Source organism: Heptranchias perlo, chromosome 13, assembly GCF_035084215.1.
Source record: "Heptranchias perlo isolate sHepPer1 chromosome 13, sHepPer1.hap1, whole genome shotgun sequence".
NCBI lineage: Eukaryota > Metazoa > Chordata > Chondrichthyes > Hexanchiformes > Hexanchidae > Heptranchias > Heptranchias perlo.
The window spans coordinates 35,401,429-35,426,127 of NC_090337.1; the positions used below are offsets into that span (position 1 = coordinate 35,401,429).

At 41.8% G+C, this 24,699-nt stretch overlaps 1 protein-coding gene across 4 annotated transcripts in view; it reads left to right on the forward strand.

The window, feature by feature from the left end:
• Nucleotides 1–24,699, forward strand: part of tbl1xr1a (TBL1X/Y related 1a) — a 169,313-nt gene that overhangs the window by 17,010 nt on the left and 127,604 nt on the right. The window contains exon 1 of one of the 4 annotated variants that reach the window (XM_067995325.1): nt 21,892–21,945. The exons of the other annotated variants lie outside the window; for them this stretch is intronic. The gene's annotated coding sequence lies outside the window, so the exon portion shown is untranslated. Of the gene's footprint in view, nt 1–21,891; nt 21,946–24,699 lie in introns of those variants that run through there. 4 annotated transcript variants of the gene reach the window in all.

Here is a 24,699-nt window from a genome sequence, read left to right on the forward strand (position 1 = left end):
GATGCCACGTAGTGGTGGCATGTTATTTGAAGAAATTGGCAGTTGACCCTCCCTGGGCTTGTTTTCATTTGCTTTGAATAGTTCCCAGATTGGGACCACCTCTTCATATGCATTTCCTAGACTTTGATGCAAGTTAATCTGTTGTATTATAGCAATAACCAAAGTCAAATTTTCAGGAGATTCAGCTCCCAATTGCTGCCATAGATCGAAGGTGTAGTGCTTTGAGTGCCAGATACAGGCTACTAGGAAATAATGTTTACTGATTTGATCTTTTACAAAAAAGGTCACCTGATTCTCTTGGGAGTGGGGAGAGAGAGGGAGGTATGCTGGAGGATGGGCTGAATCTCTTGATTCTGGCCATCCCTTACTCTTCTGCACAATGTTCAATATACAGAATTGAAAAATATAAGAATAAGCCAACTTGAAAAACCTTTAATTTTCATGCAGCCTTTCCGATGTACAAGGTATTGTTTCAATTTTGAAGTCTTGGCGGCATTACAGTTTCAAAATGGGGAGGGCCAGCCAGTGAGGCTAATGTGCTTGACTTGCTTAACAAGAAGCCTGGGTTGTAATAGTTCATTGCAATAGATACTGTGCTAGCGCATCCTTGAGCTTAATTTGAAAGACTTTAAGAGTGCTATCTATGTATTTTTTAAAAAAGTACTGTATGTACATATAAAAACGCACAGATTTTTGTGATGGCTCAGTTAGTAAATGCCCTGCGAGTCATTTAAATCAGGAAGGCCCAGGTTCGATGTATAGTCTCTACTAAGTTCGCTGATCTCAGTTGGGGCAGCGATTTTGAGCTCGACTGTTTGCCTCAGCACATCTGGCCTAAAGGAAAGCTAAAATCAGCCTGAGTTCCTATTACGATTTTTATTCAGTGTTGCCTGCTGCAAAGTCCTTGTAAGAACTTGGGACAAATTGATGTAATTTTTCTTATCAAAACTTATTCCTCTAAAACTTATTTTATAGTATGTCAGATACCCGCTTAATCATCTCTCTAGACTGTAGAGCTTAAGCTTTCCTCATCGCACAACCCTTTCACAGTCTCGGATATTCTTCATACCTTCACTGCACTCTTTCCAGTGCATGTTATGTTTTTTTTGAAGTGCAGCAACCAAAATTGCTAATAGTACTCTTAAGAAAGGTCTAAGCAGTGCATTATAAAGCCTTAGGATAATTTCTAGACTTGTACTGCACTGTTTTGGTTATGTATCTGGCTATTTTTAAAAATATGGCTTCTTGCATCGAGTCTACAACACAGAAACATGCCATTCGACCCAACTGGTCTATGCTGGTGTTTATGCTCCACAAGAGTCTCTTCCCTCCCTACTTCATCTTACCCTATTAGCATACCCTTCTATTCCTTTCTTATCTAGCTTCCCCTTAAATGTGTTTGTGGTATTTGCTTCAACTACTCCTTGTGGTAGCGCGTTCCACATTCTTACCACTCTTTGGGTAAAGAAGTTTCTCCTGAATTCCCTATTGGATTTATTAGTGATGATCTTATATTGATGACCTCTAGTTTTGGACTTCCCCACAAGTGGAAACATTTTCTCTACGTCTACCTATCAAACCCTTTCATTACCTTAAAGACCTCTTATCAGGTCACCCCTCAGTCTTCCCTTTTCTAGGGAAAAGAGCCCCAGCCTGTTTAGTCTTTCTTGATAAGTATATCCTTCTCTATATAATGTGTAGATGTTGGATGAGGGCAGCATCAGGTTTGGTTGTGATGTACTCCTGATTAAATACACTGTTGATACTTCCTGTCTAGACAGATGATGAATGATCTCTTGGATGAGATACTGGAAGGTTGTTGCCACCTATGAGTCAGCACCTTGAGACATGGGCCAGAGGGCGGAAGAATGGAGGTGGGGAAATAGACATCTGAAGTGCTATGTGAATGTTTTGCATTTATATAGCACCTTTCGTGCCCTCAGAGCATCCTAAAGTACTTCATAGCCAATGAATTATTTTGAAGTGTTGTCACTGTTACGTAGGCAGATGTGGCAGCCAGTAAGCACACTGCAAGGTCTCACAAACAGTAGTGAGATAAATGACCAGTTAATCTGCTTTGGTGTTGTTGGTGGTTGGATAGATTTTGTCCAGGACACCCCGAGAACTCCCCTACTCTTCTTCGAATAGTGCCATGTGATCTTTTACATCCACCTGAACATGCAGGCATCTTATTAACATCACATGTGAAAGACAGTATTGCACCAGAGTATCAGCCTAAATTCTGTGCTTAAGTCTTCAAGTGGGACTTGAGCCCACGATCTTCTGACTCAGGCAAAAGTGCTACCACTGAGCCAAGCTGACAAATAATATAAGTTTGCACAATCACAAAATACTGTCAAGCTATCTTAGCAGTAAATTGTATTTATAGTATTTGTGAATGGATTGTGTGCTGCAAAATGTTAACTGCTAAAATTAATGTTTAAAGTAGCACATTACCATCATGACATAGTAAAGCACAAATATATTTCAAGCTTGACTGAAATATGAAATAGTTGATGCTAAAATGTAATTTTGAAGAATGTGCTATGTGCAGTATATTGCATACAATATATTCCATTGGTCAAATTTGTCAAACATAACTTGCCTTTAACAAGTCCATGCTTGCTTACCTTTATTATCTCTTCAATTTGATTTCAAATTATCGATTCTTAGAGTTTGCCCTCAACTCATTTTAGACTAACTAGTCTACAGTTACCTATTTTATCCTTCTATCCCTTCTTAAACAGAGGAGTACACTAGTTACTCTCCAGTCTCTGGGCACCACTTGCCTTGTATAAGGAGGATTGAAAATTTGCAGTAAAATTCTCTTCGATCTTCTCTGACCTCCTTTCACAGCCTAGGGCCATAACATCAGGACTTGGTGATGTATCTGCTTTGAATCCTGCTAATATTTTTCAGAAGCAATTCCTTTTTACAGTTATTGCTAATGGTTTTTCCATATCATCTCTAGTACACCTATATAGTATTCTCATTTTCACTATCATTATTGAATGATGATGCTTGGTAGAGTATAGCTTACTTTGAGAGAGGCCTAGTGACTTGTCCTGGAGGAGAGTTGTGATGTATTTCCTCATTGTATTCAATAAAGACATGACTGAAAACAGTTGTTCCCCAATCGGCCTCTGTATGTCAAGAAAGAAATTAATTGTTAGGTGTACAAGTTATCTGGAGGTGGACCTAGACTGCCTTTTACTGGAGGGAGCTTAGTTATATTTTGTGTTCGCAACCTGTATATAAATTATTTTAATTTTTGAAAACTTGATGGATTACAAAAAAACAGAAAAGAAATGCACAGAAAATGTAAGAATAACACCAAATGAAGTAATAAAGGACAAAGTGCAGTACAGTTCCTAATTGAGCTATTTTAATTTAAAATAATTTCATGGGTGATGCAAAATCAGTGCATAATAAAGTGTAAGGAATCTTACAACACCAGGTTATAGTCCAACAGTTTTATTTGAAAATCACAAGCTTTCGGAACTTTCCTCCTTCGTCAGGTGTGTGAAGGTTTCCATCAAAGCACCGCATATATAGTCACAGAACAATGCCTGGTGATTACAGATAATCTTTCCAACTGCCTGTTATCACACCTCTGCATGGATGGTGTTCAGACAGGGGACCATTACACCTAAGACCACTGAATACGCAAGCGGTCAGATTACAAAGACAGAGAGAGAGAGAGAGAGAGAGAGACAAAGAATGGCCAGTTGTATTAAAAACAGATAACTTACTTTCCCCCCCCTGGTGGGGTTACATGTAGCGTGCCATGAACCCAAGATCCCGGTTGAGGCCGTCCTCATGGGTGCGGAACTTGGCTATCAGTTTCTGCTCGACGATTTTGCGTTGTCGTGTGTCTCGAAGGCCGCCTTGGTCGCCTCGCTCTGTCTTTATAATCTGACGGCTTGCGTATTCAGTGGTCTTAGGTGTAATGTTCCCCTGTCTGAACACCATCCATGCAGAGGTGTGATAACAGGCAGTTGGAAAGATTATCTGTAATCACCAGGCATTGTTCTGTGACTATATATGCGGTACTTTGATGGAAACCTTCACACACCTGACGAAGGAGGAAAGAACATAAGAACATAAGAACATAAGAAATTGGAGCAGGAGTAGGCCAATCGGCCCCTCGAGCCTGCTCCGCCATTCAATAAGATCATGGCTGATCTGATCCCAACCACAAATCTAAAGAACACAAGAAGTCGGAGCAGGACCCGGCCACATAGCCCCTGGGCCCTCTCCGCCACCCACAGGGCATTGACCGATCCGAACTCAGCTTCATGTCCAATTTCCTGCCCGCTCCCCATAACCCCTAATTCCCTTTACTTCTAGGAAACTGTCTATTTCTGTTTTAAATTTATCTAATGATGTAGCTTCCACAGCTTCCTGGGGCAGCAAATTCCACAGACCTACCACCCTCTGAGTGAAGAAGTTTCTCCTCATCTCAGTTTTGAAAGAGCAGCCCCTTATTCTAAGATTATGCCCCCTAGTTCTAGTTTCACCCATCTTTGGGAACATCCTTACTGCATCCACCCGATCAAGACCCTTCACAATCTTATATGTTTCAATAAGATCGCCTCTCATTCTTCTGAACTCCAATGAGTAGAGTCCCAATCTACTCAACCTCTCCTCATATGTCCGCCCCCTCATATGTCCGCCCCCTCATCCCCGGGATTAACCGAGTGAACCTTCTCCGAAAGCTTGTGATTTTCAAATAAAACTGTTGGACTATAACCTGGTGTTGTAAGATTCCTTACATTTGTCCACCCCAGTCCATCACCGGCATCGCCACATAATAAAGTGAGCAGGGTTAGTGCCTGCTACTGCCCAAATAGTGAATTATTGGTCTCAGCCATACCAATGTGAGGAGATGTTGAGTACAGATCAAGTGCTTTCCCACAAAAAGCGACAGAAAGGCAGAGAGGATATCACTGCTGGCCAGGCACAGAACGGAAACACATTACTTGTCATCTTGGCTAGGGTGTTGGGTGGTGCAGGGGGATTGAAAAAAGGCAGAAAAATCAAATGCTGTTTTTAAAAAGATTTGGAAGGCCACTGGACTCTACATATTTTACTCCAGTTGGGAGTTTAGGCTATCAACTTTTTAATGACTTAATACTGTTGGTCAGCTGGATTTGCAGCCTGAGTTTGAGTTGAATAGCATTAATTTTTTTCCCTCTTCTCCCCTTCTACAATAAAATCAGCAGGACAAATTTTAGTAGGATAAATTGTACTTTTTCTAGATTTGTTTTGGGAGGTGATTTTCAAAATTGTGGGACAGTGCTGATTGTATTAGTGATACTTCAGTCACATTTTAAAAAAAAATTGGATACACAATGTTAAATAATGAAATTAAGAGGTTATAGGTAAGAAATTGTGTGAGGTAAAATGTTTCTTGTGTGCTACGTAAACGTTGAGGCCTTTGTTACATTAATTGTGAATTGTTTTCTACATTGTAAGTTTTGACTTTACAGAAAATAGAATGAAATGAGAAGTGTACACCTGCATATGAAACTGAAGAGATTACATTTCGGGATGCCGCCTTGCCTCTTGTAAACATTTCATTTGGTAATGATTAAGAGTGTCCAGAGAATCACGTTGTTTCTCTCCTCGTTCTTTGTGAAATATTCTGCCCAGAGAGATTAAATACATTTAGGGATGCAAAATTGCTGATATAATATTGCTGACCTCAACAAGTTAGTTTTCTGTCTGTTGACTGTCCCTAATACTGTGCAGTGACTGACTAATTATTGCATTGTATTATACGATTAAATGTTACACAAAGTGTTCAGGAAGTAACAAGGTTATTGATGTGTGCCATGTTCTAAAATAAACTGAGGCAGCGAATGCTATTTAATGTGAAGTAACCTTTTGAAGCATGTTGCTATTATACTTTGTTGTTTGGTTGAGAATATTGAGGAGGTCTTGTACTATGATAGTTGAGTAATGTTGCAATAAATTTACTTGGTGTTGCGCTAGTGATTTGGTTTGTTTGAGAAGACCTCTGTTGTCCTCTGTTTGAAAACTGGTGACTGACCAGATGTAGAAACATTAATACCTTAGTGGATAAATGCACTGTATGTGTAGTACTGGCCTTACAGATCAGAAGGCCCCTGGTTCAGTTCCTGGTCAGAGCTCAGTTGATCTCAGTCAGCGGAGCAATCTGGGCACTAACATTGGGCAAGAGAGAGAAAAAAGTACCAGCAAGAGTTCCCACCCTAATTGTTATCCTGTGATTCCTGGAAAGTGGGTATTAGTTGAGGACAGAACTTGTACAGTTCTGCTGCTTCAGTTGCACACTGAGGCATTGCAGATTTATAGTACTGCTCGGTAATGGAGTAGTAGTTCTGGTCACAATTTATTATGTGTGAAATAAAATAGAATTATTTTAGAGAGTCAAGTTAAGCTCCTGTGGCATTGCTCACTCTACCAGTTTTCTGGCACAGGTGTTCTAAGTAGCTCATGTAACTTGGAAAGCAACAAATTAGCTAATTTGCAGAACACTGCTCTTTTGCTCTTTTGTGTTTCAATTTTTAGAAACAGCAAAATTAACGCTCAGGAAATCTGCAGATCTAACAGTCCTGATAATGATCAATGCTACGCAGCTGCTTAAAATTTACATTCCTACTCTGAACAGGTCTCTGTGTAGTTGACTGAGATGTGGGGAATGTTCTTTTGGCCTCAAACAGAAATAGGTCGAGTACAAAGCACAGAGGTAATGAGAGGGAGGTGGACTGAGGTATGGAGGAAGGGAGTGGACAAGAAACAAGGCACGCAGTGATGGTGGGATGTGCACATGAGTTGCTTTTATCGCACCTGTGTATTTTTGTTACAAAGAATGAAAGGGCTTATTCCCTGATGTCACGCTCAGGGAGCAGCTTCTTGCTGGCAGTACAAGGCCTGCAGAATCTGGAAGGTGGGACTTCTTACTGAACTCTCAATTCTGTGGGAGCAAAAGATTGACCTATTTTGGAGGCCATGCTACTAACATGCATTGGCCTCATTGGCCCCATCAAAATAATGTTAGTTGATACGCCACCAGTGCACGTTTTCTTCCGAAGGTTGTGGGCAGCCTACTCCTATAAGAACAGAGCTAATGGATGCTTTTGGCATTAGCATTGAAGACGAGGTACAGTCTTATGCCAAGCCTACAGCTGGTATGAAAGGAGAAACAGAGAGCATATAACTAGTTTAAGGAGATACAGTAAGTGATTGAAGAAACATGCTGCATTTCTGTGAGTGAAAGGGAAACTTGACTGCCTAAGCCTGGCTTAATAATGTGATCTCTTAAGCATAGCAACAAGCGTAGGCCATTCAGCCCCTCGAGCCTGTTTTGCCCTTCAGTTGGTTCGTGGATGATCTGTACCTCAACTCCATTTACCTGTCTTTGCTCCATATCCTTTGATACCCTTACCTAACAAAAATCTATCAAGCTTGATCTTGAAAATTTCATTTGATCCAGTATCCACAGCCTTTTTTTGCGAGGGGGGAGGGGGAAGAAAAAAGTTCCAGATTTACATACCCTTTGTGTGAAAAAATACTTCCTGATTTCAGTCCCAAATGGCCTTGCTTTAATTTTAAGATTATGCCCCCTTGTTCTGGATTCCCTCACCAGACAAAATAGTTTCTCTGTGTCTACCCTTATCAAAACCCTCTATCATTTTAAACACCTTGATTAGATCACCCTTCAACCTACTAAACTCAAGGGAATATAAACCAAGTTGATGTAACCTGTCATAATTTTAAGCCCTAGCATCATTCTGGTAAATCTGTGCTGTAGTCTCTCCAAGGCCAATATATCTATCTTTCCTGAGATTGAACACAGTACTCCAGATGGCGTCTGACCAAGGCTCTGTACAATTGAAGCATCACTATCTCACTTTTGTATTCAAACCTCCTTGAATAAAGGCTGACATTCCATTAGCCTTTTTGATTATTTTTGTACCTTGTGCATTAACTTTTAGTGATCTATGCACATGGACAATTCCCTTAACTCCTCCACAGCTCCTAATTGCTCACCATTAAGAAAATATTCTGATACATGTTTCTCTGATCTAAAGTGGATGACCTACCACTTGCCCACATTGAACTCCATCTGCCATAGTTTTGCCCACTCACTTAATCTATCTATGTCCCTTTGTAACTTCCTGGTCCCATTTACACAATTTATTGTGCCTCCTAACTGTCATCTGCAAACTTGGATGTGCAACTCTCTATTTCTTTGTTCAAGTTATTAATATGTATGATGAAAAGCTGAGGCCCCGGTGCAGATCCCTGTTAAACACCACTTGTCACATCCTGCCAATTAGAGAACATTCCCTTTATTTCTACTCTCGGTTTCCTAACTCCCAACCAATTACCAACCTATGTCATAAGGTTACCTCCAATTCTGTGCGCTTTCATTTTTGCTAATGTCTTGTGCAGAAACTTATCAAAAGCCTTCTGCAAGTCCATGTAGTCAACATCCATAGATACTCCCCTATCCACTAGTGACCTCTTCAAAATATTCAACTAGATTAGTTAGACTCTCTTTGATCAGCTCATTCAGCATAATCTTTACATGTTCTCTTCATCAGTAATGACCTGTGATAAGAGTGATGTGTAATCCTATCAAGCCATCCCGGTATGTTGAGAACTCATGTAGGTGTCTCGACAAATTATTTTTCTCTGACATAGTAGAGAGTTGCTTTCAAGCAATTGTTTGTACAACTGAATGCTTGCTAGGCCATTTCAGAGGGCATTAAGAGTCACCCACATAGTGTGGACTAGAGTCACGTATAGGCCAGATTGGGTAGGGGTGATAGGTTCTTTTCCCTGAAGTGAACCAGTTGGGTTTTTAAGGCAATCGTAGCTTTCATGGTCACTTTTTTTTTTCTGGTGCTAGCTCACAAATTCCAGATTTATTAATTAAATTTCATAACTTGCCATGGTGGAATTTGAAATAAAGAAGTCTGAGTTGCTAGTCCCTATTGCATAATCACTACACTGCTGTACTTCTCTGTTACTGAATTACACTTGGTGATGCAGGCCAATCGTGATCACATTCTGGAAAATGAAATTGAGGTCTAGGCAGATAGGTGCTGATAATTTCTCAATATGTAGACCAGCAGCATCCAAACTGTATGATTCAGTAGGTCTGGGACTCTCTGACTTTCCCTTTACAGAGGGCTGGAATCCCACAAAGTCTGCTTACAAATTCTGTCCTCATCACAGAGAATTTTTTAAAATTTCAAAATAGAATTTATTTCATTGAATTGTGTGTATCTTTAAATTCTATGTAAATACCACAGTTCGAAACCAGTACAATTCAAACCAAAACACTACAGATTGTACACAAAGTGATCTCATTATTACAATTTAAACACAGTTTTTCTTATGACTCATGGTGTATAATACAAGGTGGGGCGGCCTTTCCCCATAGAGCCTTTGCGTAGGTCGCACCTCGCCTCAGTGCATCCTGCAGCACGTACTCCTTGACCTTGGAGTGTGCCAGTCGGTCGTGGACAGCTCCTTCCTGAAAGACCAGCAGGTCTCGGGCGGACCAAAGGGCCTCGTTCACCGAGTTGATGGTCTTCCAGCCGCAGGTGATAACTGTCTCGGTGTACGTCCCTGAGAACTGCCCACAGAGCACATCGTCCTGTGTTACCGAACTGTTGGGGATGAACTGGGACAGATACCAACGCATCTCTCTCCAAAACCTCTGTGCGAAGGGGCAGCCCATCAGGAGGTGGAGGACAGCCTCCTCCCCGCCGCAGCCTCGAGGGAAGCTCGCGATGGCGCTGAGATTTTGTGCGTGTTGGAAGGACAGCACTGGGAGGGTCTTTCCCACCACCATCCAGGCTACATCCTAGTGCCTATTTGTCAGTTCTGGGGACGAGAAGTTCTGCCAAATGGCATCGATTGTCTGGTCGGGGAAGAACCCGATCGAGTCCGCCCTCTCCTTTCCTTGCAGGACTCTCGGAACATTTTGTGTCGACCACTGTCTGACGGCCTTGTGGTCGAAGGGGTTCCTCCTCAGGAACTTCTCCACCTGGGACAGGTGGTGGTGGGGGGGGGGGGGGTGGTCCAGCTGGACGGGATGTCCTGCGTCTGCTCGGCCAGCGTGGCCAGACCCAACCTTCTCAGTGCGTTGGACAGGTAGATACTCAGCATGTAGTGACGCTTGGTGTTTGCGTACTGGAGCTCCACACACATCCTGAGGCAGCCACACACAAAGATGGCCATCAGAATCAGAGCGGCATTGGGGATGCTCTTTATTCCCCCCCCCCCCCCCTTTTGTCTGGGGGCTTTTACATGGTGACCTTGCGGACGCATTCTACCTTGGACCTCCGGACCTCCAGGTAAAGTGGAAGATAGCTCAGGTGACTGTGACGGCGGAGTTGTGGGGAATGGGCCCGATCCTTGCCATCTATGTAGAGTAACACCGCGAGTACCTCACACCTAATCACCAGGTTCCTGCCAGTTATGGAGAGGGAGTGCCCCACCCACATACTAAGCTTCTGTTTGGCTTTGGCGATCCACTCCTCCCAGTTCTTCATGCTGGCCAGGGGCCTCCTGAACCAGATTCCCAGCACCTTCAGGTAGTCGGACCTGACGGTGAAGCAGACAAAGGATCGGGTCTCCGACCTGCCAAAGAACATGGCCTCACTCTTACTTCGGTTCACTCTGGCCACGGAGGCCAGCTTGAAACGGTTGCCGATGCCCATCAGTGTGTGGACCAACTGCTGATTGGAGCAGATGACGGTGACGTCGTCCATGTACATTGCAGCCTTAACCTGACAGCCTCCGCTGCCTGGGATTGTCGTCTCCCCCCGATATCTGTGTCCTTCCTGATGGACGCGGCAAACGGCTCGATACAACATACGAACAAGACCACGGAGAGAGGACAACCCTGCCTGACTCCAGATCTGACCGGAAAGCATTCCGACTCCCACCCGTTGATTAGGACTGCATAGAGCAGTTGGATCCAATCGTGGATTCCCTCTCCAAAACTCATTTTGGAGAGCACATCCATCATGTACGTGTGGGATATTCTGTCAAAGGCCTTCTCCTGATCCAGGCTGATGAGGCAGGTGTTCACCCCACTGTTCTACACGTAGACGATCGTATCCCTGAGCAGCGCAAGGCTACCGGAGATCTTCCTGCCGGGTACAGTACAGGTCTGATCCGGATGGATCACCCGCTCCAGAGCAGACTTGAGCCTGTTGGCGATGGCCTTAGACAGAATCTTGTAGTCGACATTTAGCAAGGAAATGGGTCACCAATTTTTGATTTCTTCCCTCTTTCCCCCTTCTGCTTGTAGATGCGGGTGACTATGCGTTTCCTCATGGACTCTGACATGCTGCCTGCCAGAAGCATACCCCCGCACACTTCCAGTACTTCTGGGCCTATGCAGTCCCATAGAGGAGAGCTTAAATTGCTTATTATTGATGTAGATAGTCAGGCTTTTTGTCAAGCCATCTTTTTCCATGAGAGTGGCAGTAACTTTAAATTCTATTGCTACGCACCAGTCTGATGAGTGACAGTTTTATATTGGTCCCCCTCCCTGGAAGTTCTCATTGCTTTTTTTTCCATTTGGTAGCTTCTTTGACTATAATTTACTTTTCCTGGGGCGGGAGGGGGGGGGCGGGGGGGGGCGGTGGAATGTTTGAGGAGTTGTATTGCATTGTGGGTAGGTACAGACTGTAAAGTTGGATACATCACAGTTAAAACACTTTGACTGTACCTTGCCAGAAATAGAGATTCCTTCGAAAGTTCTCATGTCTGGCATCCCAGATCTGCTGTAAATTTACAATACCAACTTTGGTATGATTGTCCAATCTACAGCCACCAGTGCAATTTGGCATTTTATGGTAAGTCTTCTCAGAGTTACTCTGATGTAATATGAGCCTGTACGGGGTCACAAAAGGCTTCTGAACTGTGCAATCATGGAGTGCATAATGTGGGTAGTGAGTCCACAGGCCATAGGTTTCTAGCTAGAATTTCTTAAAGCCATCTATCCCCTTCCAGATATTAAAGGATTTAAGAAATTATCCAGGTGCCACCCTTCTGAGTGCTTTTCTTATATGTTGACATCTAATTCAGCCAGTCACTGAGGGACTGCTCCGTTATTGTCCTTATCCTGTATTTATATCCAAGAGCAGTAACTGCTGTAGTGGCAGTTGTTCGTAATGTTTCTGTCAGTGGTTGATACTGACATTGTGTATCTGGTTCCTGGTGTCAAATTTGGCCTGTCCGCCAGTTGGGCTTTTCATTGACGTACTTGTCGTAGGGCTCCCCCTAGTCCCTGTCATTCATTTTAATTTCCCTCTCTGGAACTGCTATATCCTGAGGCCACAGGTTTACATATTCTGTTTTGAGTGTGGTGCTATGTTTCAAATTCCTCTCAGCTGCTCACATGATTTTATCCCCTTCCTGAGATGAAATATCTCCACCAAGCTTAACACAAAGATTAAACAATTTAAAAAGAATCAATTACAGCTTCAATTGTGTGCAGTGCCACTGCAGCCATTCATAGAATGATGGTTGAAATTTAAACTCAAGCAACTAAGAATCGAAACTGTTTTATCAATGGGGTATATTTACTCACCATCCCCCAGTCTGGATTACCCAAGTATGTCAACATTTTCTACACTCCATACTTTAAATGATTTCAATTAACAACTGTCACTTTTCAGCTTTTTCAGTTTAATATTTCAACTAAACCACTAATCATCTTTTATTAAAGCAGGATTTTTGCAAATTTGATCGAAATTTGCCCATTACAAGTGGAATGGGGGGAAATTTTGTATCCTGCACAACACATGCAAAAACATTATTTTGAAGAGATTTAACACTTCGAACAAAAATCAAATTTAAGAAAGCAGTCTTCAGATGACCAGTAAAAATATGTATGCCCTCCTTGCATCTGATAAGACAACACTTTTCTGCCCACTTTATTGAGTTGAAAAGAGGTTGCTTGGTCAGACCCAACCTGCAAATAGAAAACTGCTGGGGCTCTGTCTCTCCCAGTGGTTAAAGATACCTCTGTTTAGGTGCCAACTGTGAAGGCCAGGTAGGTATGCACCAGATAACAGGATCATCATCCAGTCAAAACTCCTTAGTAACATAGAACAGAGTGTACTTAATAATTGGTAACAATGATGCAAGCCAAGAACTGAAACAGCACCTCTTTTTTTTTCCCGTTCTCCCTCCTTTGGGAGAAGCTGAGGAGCTTCAAGTAAAAACTTTAATAAAAACATTAAAGGACACAGACTTATGAACAAACTTAATCATGTTATTGTGAAATATGTAATATTTTGATTTTTGTTTTAAACCCTATTTTGGCTACAAATTTCAGTTATTGATGAAAATTGTTTGGGAAAACAATGTGATCAGACTGGTTCATGAATAAACCAGGATGGTGAAAGTTGACCTTGCAAAATTGAATGGGATATATTGAACTAGGAATCTACAATGGGAAAGTTGACACAAAAATAGTGACATCAGGAAGTAAGATTTGATGACAGGAAGTGTACATCCTAAACAGGATTTTAATGTATTGTAGATTTCTCCCGAATGTCTTGATACTTTACCCACGTGCATATATCTGTTATGTTCTCTCATTATTTAGATGCAAGTGTTCACAGGTCGGCAATTAGGTGAGGAACACTTCTTTCTAGACACAATTCTGATGTATTTTTTGGTGAAAATTGATAAGTGCAGAATACTTGCAAGTTTAAATAGGTTTTTGAACAAAAGAGTATGTGTACACAAACTATCACTATGCAGTGAAAACTGAGGTATGGGTAAATTTTCGTTTCTCATTATATTGCTCTATCATTCATTACAACGATATAAAATGTTTAAAAACCTTCTTTCGAAGTTGAGCCCTGGGCTAAGATAGACGTCATCAAGTATTGCTAAGTATCTGCAGCCACAGCTGTGTGGTTGGCATCATTCTAAATTACTGTCTTTGTTCATTGTCTTGGGTAGGAAATGAAACCTTGCTTATGTGTCATTTGGTAGTTTTTTTTGGGGGGGGGGGGTGCTTAATGTTTTTGCTCATTAAAATTCATGAGTTGTTGCATTCTCCTGGGCACCATTCCAGGTCCTGTGCTGCTTTGTCTTGACTTCCATGTAATCTTTCAGAACTTGATACTTCTGGTTTATTCATGTACTGTTAATTTCAGTAGTACATAATCATTTTCTAGCTATCGTCAATTAAATAGTAAGTGGAACTAACTACAATACTCAACGCCAGAGAGATGGCATGTATGCCATGCTGTCGGTGTTGTATGTTATAGAGAGTTAACATGTCTTCTAATGTCTTGAATTGGCTTGAATGTAGTCTCAGCTTTTTTTTTAAACTTTTAAAAACTTTTTCTATTTTTCTCCCCCTTTTTCCCATGAGTTTTCTCCCCTCCCTCTTCACTTGAAGTCATTGACTCCTTTTTGGGGTACATTTCCACCACCCATTATCTCTCTCGTGACATTTACATGTAAGTCATGGAATTTATGTGGAAGTCAGGTCTCTGATGACAGACAATTTGATTATGGGAGACATTGCAGCCAATCCTAATTCTGTCTTCATTTGATGAAGACTAATGCAGTCTTCCAGCAGGGATCAGTTCGTGAACACTGGCTGATAATGCATCCATCTTAAATCTAGATGTACAATGATCACTAACCTAACTATTCATTCGTCGTTCAATTCTGACTACTAATTATACTGTAGTATCTTGCTTCACAAGTTGTGTTAAGCAGCCACAGATCATTTATCTTTATGAAATTGGTGTTTCAACCTGTCCTTTTTAGATGTCCTTAATCTGTCCACTTCACCTCTGGGATATTGAAATCCTTTATCAATATCACATTACAATTCCCTGCAGCCCCTCTCACTTGCCTGAGCAGCTTATTGTTTATTCGATTACCATGAACTGACAGTTGATAGCAATTGCCAATTACGGTATTAGTTGCCCTTACTAATTTCTACTTATTGTTCCTGTCGCCTTCCTTTCTGCTATTATTTGTGCTCTTTTAATGGATGTTTTATCATCCCTCATCAATGATGTTGCTTCAGCTAGTTTAATATAATTTGAAAACAGTCTATCCTTTTAGCTCCATCTCATGTCAGCCTTCTCGTGGCCATATTTCTGTTGTATCTGAACATAGTTTATATCTTCATTAGGGGTGTGTATTTTATATACTATATAATTTCATTAGTTAATTCCTAATATTATTGATTCAAGCAGTAGCTCATGCTAGTGTGTTCTGGGGTATTAGCATCTCACCCAAGTGGACAGAGAAGGTTAAGGGAAGATTTAATAGAGGTGTTCAAAATCATGAAGGGTTTTGATAGAGTAAATAAGGAGAAACTGTTTCCAGTGGCAGAAGGGTCGGTAACCAGAGGGCACAGATTTAGGGTAATTGGCAAAAGAACTAGAGAAGAGATGAGATTTTTTTGAGGCAGAGAGTTGTTATGATCTGGAATGCACTGCCTGAAAGGGTGGTGGAAGCAGATTCAGTAATAACTTTCAAAAGGGAATTGGATAAATACTTGAAGGGGAGAAATTTTAGTTCTGTGGGGAAAGGACAGAGGAATGGATAGCTCTTTAAAGAGCCGGCATGATAGACTGAATTTCTACACACACTTTTCAGCTGGAGTCACTGGTTATTGGTCAAGAACAGGTGCCCTGGCTGATTTTATTCCCCTTTTTATGAGCTTGGGGGAACAATTATTGTACACTTGTTGATACCATGGTTGGGATCAGCTAACTCATTTTGAGAATTAAACCCAGGACATTCCATGAGTCACTATTATTGCATTTATGCATTGAAACCACAAGGGGAGCTCTGCAATTGCCTTGTAAGCATGCTGTTATTGAGACCTCAAAGCAGTTTTGGTATTCGTGTAGACCATCCAGTCTTGCCACTTCAGATTCAGACAAAATTATAAAAGATGTGATAACAGAACACTTGGAGGGCATTAACGGGATTGGACAAAGTCAGCATGGGTTTATGAAAGGGAAATCATGCTTAACAAATCTACTGGAGTTTTTTTGAGGAGGTAACTAGTAGAATAGATAGGGGAGAACCAGTGGATGTGGTGTATTTGGATTTTCAGAAGGCTTTTGATAAGGTTCCACACAAGAGGTTAGTGTGCAAAATTAAAGTACATGGGATTGGGGGGAATATACTGGCATGGATTGAGAATTGGTTGACAGACAAGAAACAGAGAGTAGGAATAAACGGGTCTTTTTCCGGGTGGCAGGCAGTGACTAGTGGTGTACCGCAGGGATCAGTGCTTGGGCCCCAGCTATTCACAATATATATCAATGATTTGGATGAGGGAACTAAATGTAACATTTCCAAGTTTGCAGACGACACAAAGCTGGGGTGGAATGTGAGCTGTGAGGAGGATGCAAAGAGGCTCCAATGTGATTTAGACAAGTTGGGTGAGTGGGCAAGAACATGGCAGATGCAGTATAACGTGGATAAATGTGAGGTTATCCACTTTGGTTGTAAAAACAGAAAGGCAGATTATTATCTGAATGCTAATAGATTGGGAAAAGGGGAGGTGCAACGAGACCTGGGTGTCCTTGTACACCAGTCGCTGAAAGCGAGCATTCAGGTGCAGCAAGCAATCAGGAAGGCGAATGGTATGTTGGCCTTCATTGCAAGCGGATTTGAGTACAGGAGCAGGGATGTCTTACTGCAGTTGTACAGGGCCTTGGTGAGACCACATCTGGAGTATTGTGTGCAGTTTTGGTCTCCTTATCTGAGGAAGGATGTCCTTGCCATAGAGGGAGTGCAACGAAGGTTTACCAGACTGATTCCTGGGATGGAAGGACTGACGTATGAGGAGATATTGGGTCGTCTAGGCCTATATTCGCTAGAGTTTAGAAGAATGAGAGGTGATCTCATCGAAAAATATAAAATTCTAACAGGACTCGATAGACTAGATGCAGGGAGGATGTTCCCGATAGCTGGGGAGTCCAGAACCAGGGGTCACAGTCTCAGGCTACGGGGTTTGCCATTTAGAACCGAGATGAGGAGAAATTTCTTCACTCAAGAGGGTGGTGAACCTGTGGAATTGTCTACCACAGAAGGTAGTAGAGGCCAAGTCATTAGATGTATTCAAGCAGGAGATAGATATATTTCTTAATGCTAAAGGGATCAAGGGATTATGGGGGAAAAGCGGGAACAGGGTACAGGGTTAGACGATCAACCGTGATCATTTTGAATGGCGGAGCAGGCCCGAAGGGCCGAATGGCCTACTCTTGCTCCTATTTTCTATGTTTCTGTGTTAAAACCTGCTTGCATTTGGCATATGCAAATTCCTTAACATCCAGTCTAAGTGCACCTTCTGTCTTTGTAGTCAGGTTTTGGAAGCTACTAATTCTAGTAGATGGATGGGACAGGTTTGTTGTAAAGTAGCTCGAAACTTGAGCTGCACCCCCCCCCCCCCACCTCCATTTTCTTGTCCATTAGGAATGTGAGATGCAAGATCACCAGTGAAATGTGGCACTGGAAGATTAGATGGTCCATGTCATCTGATGTCTTTGGATCAGTGGAAGATGATTGGTTAATTTCAAGTGCTAGCATATATTGCTCATACTAATTGGTGAAAACGAATTAGTTTCATGGTGGTTAACATACTTGGTTTATTAAATGTAGGGTTTCTGGGTTTAACCGATAGAACCTGATAAACCACTGAATGCAAAATTTTGAAATCTGTATTCGTTTTGATAACATTATGCCCTAGAAGTATTCAGACCGTTGGCTGTATTTCCATAATTCGTTGGCATCAGGATCTTTTCATAAGTCCATCAACCTGATCCATACAGTTGTTAGTACAGATTTTTAATGTTGGAGCACGATACAAGCCAGGGTTTTGACTTTCCATCTTTGTAGCGCTGAACACTACTGAAGTTTGGGTGGCTCTGATGATGATCACTATGGTTGAGGTGGAAAGATGACACTAATCCTTACAAAAATCTGTTATGAAGTTCAGTTTTGTGTCTTGCAGATATTTGCTGAATGATTTTAAGTGTATTTATGCCACCAATATGTTTTTATTTAAAGGTTTACAGAATATGATGGAAAACACATTTGTGTTCCGCTAGCTACAAAAAAAACTTACTCAAAGCATAAAATCAATAGTGTATAGCATGTGGTTTAAGATCTATTTCAACTAGTTTTTACAGAAACTCTTAACTTCTGGGAAAATTTATACCACAGGGCAAACAATAAATACTTAAAATTCCCAATGTTATTCCTTTTTGCATTTTTCTCCTGAGGAGGTTGATGCTCTACATTGGTTATGTAACAGAGAATCCATTAAAATCTAACCTAGTTTGCAAGCCTCAGTGCCTTCAGTTGTTGCTGCACATTGGAATTTAATTTGTGAAACAGCCTAATGAGATTCGTCAGAAATAACTGAAGCATCAATCCATAGAATTTAAGAGTAATGTGTAATGCATTCATTTAGTGAGTTGGCATTTTCTTGGCAGGAGGCTAATGTGTAAAGGTACAACATTTCTTTTTATAATTGAGTGGATAGTACTCGCAATTAAACTTTAAGAGCTTGAAAATAGGTGGAGTGCCTAAATATGCATAAAAGTGGATTAGACTGTTGATATAAATGGTGGAATTAAAATCTTCAGTAATCACTACTGCTTCAGCTTTCAATTTATCAATGCACAGTTATAACTTTGACTAACAGTATCATGGCTTCTTGTATGTCTAATTGTACTATTTCACTAACGATCAGCCAAACTACATCTTTCCCGACTAAAATAATAAAATTTTCCATGCTTTCACTTGTCTGGATCCTGTACTTTTTGTCACATGGCTAGCAGGGACCAATCTAATGCCTGAAAGTGGACAGACAGTTTATTGGTATAGATTTTCACATACAAAATTTGGTAGAACATGTGGGTTTTTAAAGAAATATATTGTACTTCCTTGAAAATTCAATCACATTTTATGAGAATATTATACATAAATGACCGTGATAAAAGAAGTGTTGAACAGTTACACATTAGCCTCCTCATCCTTCTCGACCTGACTGCAACCTTTGACATGGTTGACCACACCGTCCTCCCCCAACGCTTCTCCTTTGCCATCCAGCTGAGTGGAACTGCGCATGCCTGGTTCCATTCTTATCTATCCAGTTGTAGCCAGAGAATCACCTGCTGCCGCTCCTGCACCGTTACCTCTGGAGCCCCCCGTAGCCCCCTCCCATTTCTCATCCACATGCTGCCTCTCGGCGACATCATCCGGAAACGCAACGTCCGGTTTCACATGAATGCTGACGACACCCAGCTCTACCTCACCACCACCTCCCTCGACGACTCCACTGTCTCTGATTTGTCACACTGCTTGTCTGACATTCAGTCCTAGATGAGCAAAAATTTCCTCCAACTAAATATTGGGAAGACCGAGGCCATTGTTTTTTGGTCCCTACCAAATTCCGTTCCCTAGCCATTCCGTTCCCTAGCCATTCCGTTCCCTAGCCATTCCCTGGCCGCTGTCTGAGGCTGAACCAGACTGGTCGCAACCGTAGCATCCCATTTGACCCTGAGATGAGCTTCCAACCACATATCCGCTCCATCACCAAGACCGCCAACTTCCACCTCTGTAACATGGCTCGTGTCTGCTCCTGTCTCAGCTCATCTGCTGCTGAAACCCTCATCCGTGCTTTTGTTACCTCTAGACTTGACTATTCCAATGCCCTCCTGGCTGACCTCCCATCTTCCACCCTCCATAAACTTGAATTCATCCAAAACTCTGCCCCCCCATATCCTAACTCGCACCAAGTCCCGTTCACTCATCACCGTCTGTGTTCGCTGATCTACATTGGCTCCCGGTCCGGGAATGCCTTGATTTTAAATTTCTCATCCTTGTTTTCAAATCACCTCCATGGCCTCGCCCCTCCCCATCTCTGTAACCTCCTCCAGCCCAACAACCTTCTGAGATCTCGGCGCTCCTCCAGTTATTGCTTCTTGTGCATCCCTGATTTTAATCGCTCCACCATTGGCGGCCGTACCTTCAGCTGCCTAGGCTCTAAGCTTTGGAATTCCCTCCCCAAACCTCTTCGCCTCACTTGCTCTCCTCCTTTTCGGCACTTCTTAAAACCTACCTCTTTGACCAAGCTTTTGGTCACCTGTCCCAGTATCTCCTTACGTGGCTTGGTGTCAATTTTGTTTGATAATCGGTCCTGTGAAGCGCCTTGGGATGTTTTACTACATTAAAGGCGCTATATAAATGCAAGTTACTGTACATTCATAAATATATTTTACAAAAGTGTACATATATATTTATGAAGCTATTGTAAATTTTGATCGCATTGTGCTTGCAGGAGGAATGGATTGATGCATCTAGTATTTTCATTTACTGTTCAGGGCTGCCTGCAGCTCTCAGCCTCGGAGCTCTCCTCCTCTTTCCCTCTCTCATCTTTTCTTCATTTCCTCCCATCCCCCCAATTTTACATTTCCTGTGGCCAGGCATCTGCCATGTGCCATTAATACCTCTGCTCCTGTAGATCCCTACGATGCCATTGATATCTCCGGAAGCTGCCCTACCATGATTGCCACCAAGGCCCACAGTCTCCTGAAGCAGGCAGCCTTGCACTCCAAAACCTCTCCCTGCCATTGTTGTGTCTTGACTCTCGTGACAACTGCAGTGGGGTATAATACCAATCAAGCTGCATGTTCCTGAGGTTTAGGATGCGGTCAGAGGAATCGATGGTAGGAGGACGGAGGGAGTAATGTGTCTGATGAGCAATGTTTGGAAGAGGTCTGGGCTGCAGGACCCATTGATGGTGGGGTGGGAGCAACAGGAGCTGAGGTGCATAAGTGGCATGTGGAGGGAAGGAACTGAGCAGTTTGGCTGAAGGAGATGATTGATGGGTGGGGTGAGCTGCAGGGTAACTTGTGAGGCAATGGCCAGGTTCCAAGTAGTGCCAAGCAATAAAAGATTGAAATACACCACACCCCACTGGAATTTGTGTGAAAATCTATATTAATTTTTAAAAAAACTTGCGTCTGTTTTCTTTTAAAAAATGAACAATATCACAGGTAATCAGCTAGTGATTTTTTAAAAAAAGCAGAAGACTTTACTCTATTTCTTCTCTACATACCATGAGTGTTTCCTAGTCAATAAATCTCATAGACACAATTTTCTGGTTGTTCATTCACATTGGCATCCCTGGATTATTTCTTTCAGTTTTCCTTTTTGCTGTTGTGCTTTTTATTTAGGTGTGGTTGTTGCAACTTCAGAGTGCATCTTACTTACTTAGACATGTATCTCTTCATGATGAAAAATGCATGCAACAACTCACTCAAGCCACTTGTCCCTCTTTCTTGCCAGGTCTGTACACCCGTTCCAGGTGCTATCTATTGGCTCTGTAGCTTTCTTGTTCATCCTTTTCTGAGTTGGGCATTGTTCTCTCTGTCAGGGGCTCTATGGATTCCAGTTCAATGCCTGAATTAAAAACCTTTGTGAGTAGTTTCCATATGATGTGGCCCAGACATTTTTAAACCTTTTTTTTTCTCTGTTGCTGAATGACTGGCCCCTCATGTGGTACAGCACTATGACATTTCCCATCTGGTCTTACCATGTTATCTTCATTCTTTTTAAGCAGTGTGTGGAAACTATCTAATCTTCTTTCATCTCGTTTCTTGACTGCCAGTTCTAACTGCTGTAGAGAAGGACAGAGCGATTTGAACTTTGAATTCATGCTAATATTCTGTAGATTTCAGATCTTAGATAGCAGCATAAAAGTGCCAGCAAATTTTGTGATTCGTTCATTCATTTTTTTTAGATGTACATCAGCTTTTATTGTGCTTTCCAGATAGATGAAAGGGTCCACTTCTTCCAGTGGCTTCCTCTGTAGACTTAAAGTTCCTTGTTGACAACCAGCCTCCATGATTTGTCTTTATGGTAAGAATTAACATCCCAATGTTGCTAGCTTCAATGCAGCTAGCCCTTCCAGAAATTTGTAGCTTCTTGGTTGACTCTTCTCAGTAAAATCCAGATTTCCAAATTTGGTGTTGTTTAATCATTTTATCCTGATGGCTATTGGTCTTCACAGCCAATCAATTCTAGTGGAAAAGAGAATGTGTGATAGAATGCAACTTTGTCTAAACTCCTGTTATTTCAAAACATTTGGTGTTTCTGGTCTTTGCCCACCCCAGTACATGTAGGGTTTCATATTTTTGATTGAATGCCATGGTCATGCAAGGGATTCTGACAAAAGACCCAATGAACATCATCAAATGCTTTTGCAAAGTCCATAGATTTCACGTTTGATGGCTTCCAAATTCAAGATCTCTCAATTATCCTTCTCCAGATGGAGATCTGTCACCAAGATCTTTGGAAATGAAATCCATATTCTTTCAGAATAAGATTTGTGTGTGTGTATATTCTCCCCTGCCTATTACTATTACATGCTTTCAGTGGGGGGTGGGCAGGGCTGGAATTACCTATGATAATTGTGGTGTCAAACAACATTAGTGTAGATAAAAGCAAACAACTTGAAGCAAGCTTGCAACACGAGAGAAATTGCAGAAGATTTAAATGTAAAAAAAAATATCCGTAGCCATTGTTTTGGTCTTTAATTTTTTGCTTGTAGTAGAGATCTACATGTACAAAAAAACCTACTTTTTTATATTTTAAAATATAGCTACATAAAAAGCGATTGATGTCTTTTGACAAAATTGTAAAAGCAGTAATTGAATAAGTATGAATAATTTAATATTTTCTACCCATATATTTCGAGTTTTAGCTCTGCCTGCAGCTTTTTGATTTGCCCCTCAGGATTGTCATAAGATTACATATTTTTGAAGACATGGTTCATATGTCAATATTGTGCAGACTGACACAAAACTGTTTTTATATTCAGTTGTAAAACTGCATGCTTTTCATTATTCTTTTTAGGATTTTCAAAGTTGAATCCTTTCTTAATGAATGCTGTTAATTCTAAATATTGTTTCGTATTTTTCCTTTGCACAGTCAATGCCTCTTAATTTGAAGTTATTTAATTTTTATTATTAATTCAAATTGTGAAAAAACAGTCTCCTGCGCTGTTGTATTAAAATTACTTAATTCGAACTGCTGGATAATTTAATTTTTTTTGAATTTAAAAAAAAACAACTTTGAATTAACGGAAATGGACTGTATTTAAATTATTGTAATTATAGTATCAACACACAAAGTTGGGGAGAAACCAGATTTAACCCCACAATTGCTTTGTTCCTGATACGATCACTGGCAGGCAGTAAGTTGCTGAGTGGAGGCCATAGTACTCCATGTACTGGGGTGGGGAAATCTGATGGGCAAGGAGAGTTGGTGTCACCTGTGGTTGCTATTACATACCTCTCAGTAGCCAGCCAAAAAAGGATGTTGCAGAGGTGTAAAACCAAACTGCACACCTACCTATCTACCTGCTTGCTGGAAGAGTTGCCAGGCCAACAACTGGGAGAAAATTGAGGTTGCTTGCTCTTAGGAGGGTAAATATCACCCAACAAAAATAATAGTAAATGCTGTGTCCACAGTTTATTTTAAAAAAATGCTTACATCTCCTAGACATGCAATAATGAGTGCTATACTGCTGTAAAGGAGTGGTTATTCCAATGAAACCCTGTCAATTGTCAGGCTGTAGTGCCCTGATAGCTCAGTGGGTATATACTTTTATCATTGTGATTCTCAGGCCTGGATTAATAATCCGAGAGTCATGAGCTCAAATCCCGCCAAGGCAGCTGGGGAATTTAAATTCAATTAATTAAATAAAATCTGGAATTAAAAAAACTAGTATCAGTAATGGTGGTCATGAAACTACCGGATTGTCATAAAAACCCATCTGGTTCACTAATGTCCTTTAGGGAAGGAAACCTGCCGTCCTTACCCGGTCTGGCCTATATGTGACTCCAGACCCACAGCAATGTGGTTGATTCTTAATTGCCCTCTGAAATGGCCTAGTAAGCCACTTAGTTGTATAATCGCGCTAAAAAAAGTCATAATAATAAAACCGGACAGACCACCCGGCACTGGACACGACAAAGACAAACCAAGCCCAATCGACCCTGCAAAATGCTCCTCACTAATATCTGGGGACTTGTGCCAAAATTGGGAGAGCTGTCCCACAGATGAGTCAAGCAACAGCCTGACTTAGCCATACTCACAGAATCATACTTTTCAGCCAACGTCCCAGACTCTTCCAGCAGGACAGACCGACCAGTGGTGGCGGTACAGTGATATACAGTCAGAAGGAGTGGCCCTGGGAGTCCTCAACATTGACTCCAGACCCCATAAAATCTCATGGCATCAGGTCAAACATGGGCAAGGAAACCTCCTGCTGATTACCACCTACCCGTCCTCCCTCAGCTGATGAATCAGTCCTCCTCCATGTTGAACACCACTTGGAGGAAGCACTGAGGGTAGCAAGGGCACAGAATGTACTCTGGGTGGGGTACTTCAATGTCCATCACCAAGAGTGGCTCGGTAGCACCACTACTGTCCGAACTGGCCAAGTCCTGAAGGACATAGCTGTCGGACTGGGCCTGCGGCAGGTGGTGAGCGAACCGACACGAGGGAAAAATCTACTTGACCTCGTCCTCACCAATCTACCTGTCGCAGATGCATCTGTCCGTGACAGTATTGGTAGGAGTGACCACCGCACAGTCCTCGTGGAGACAA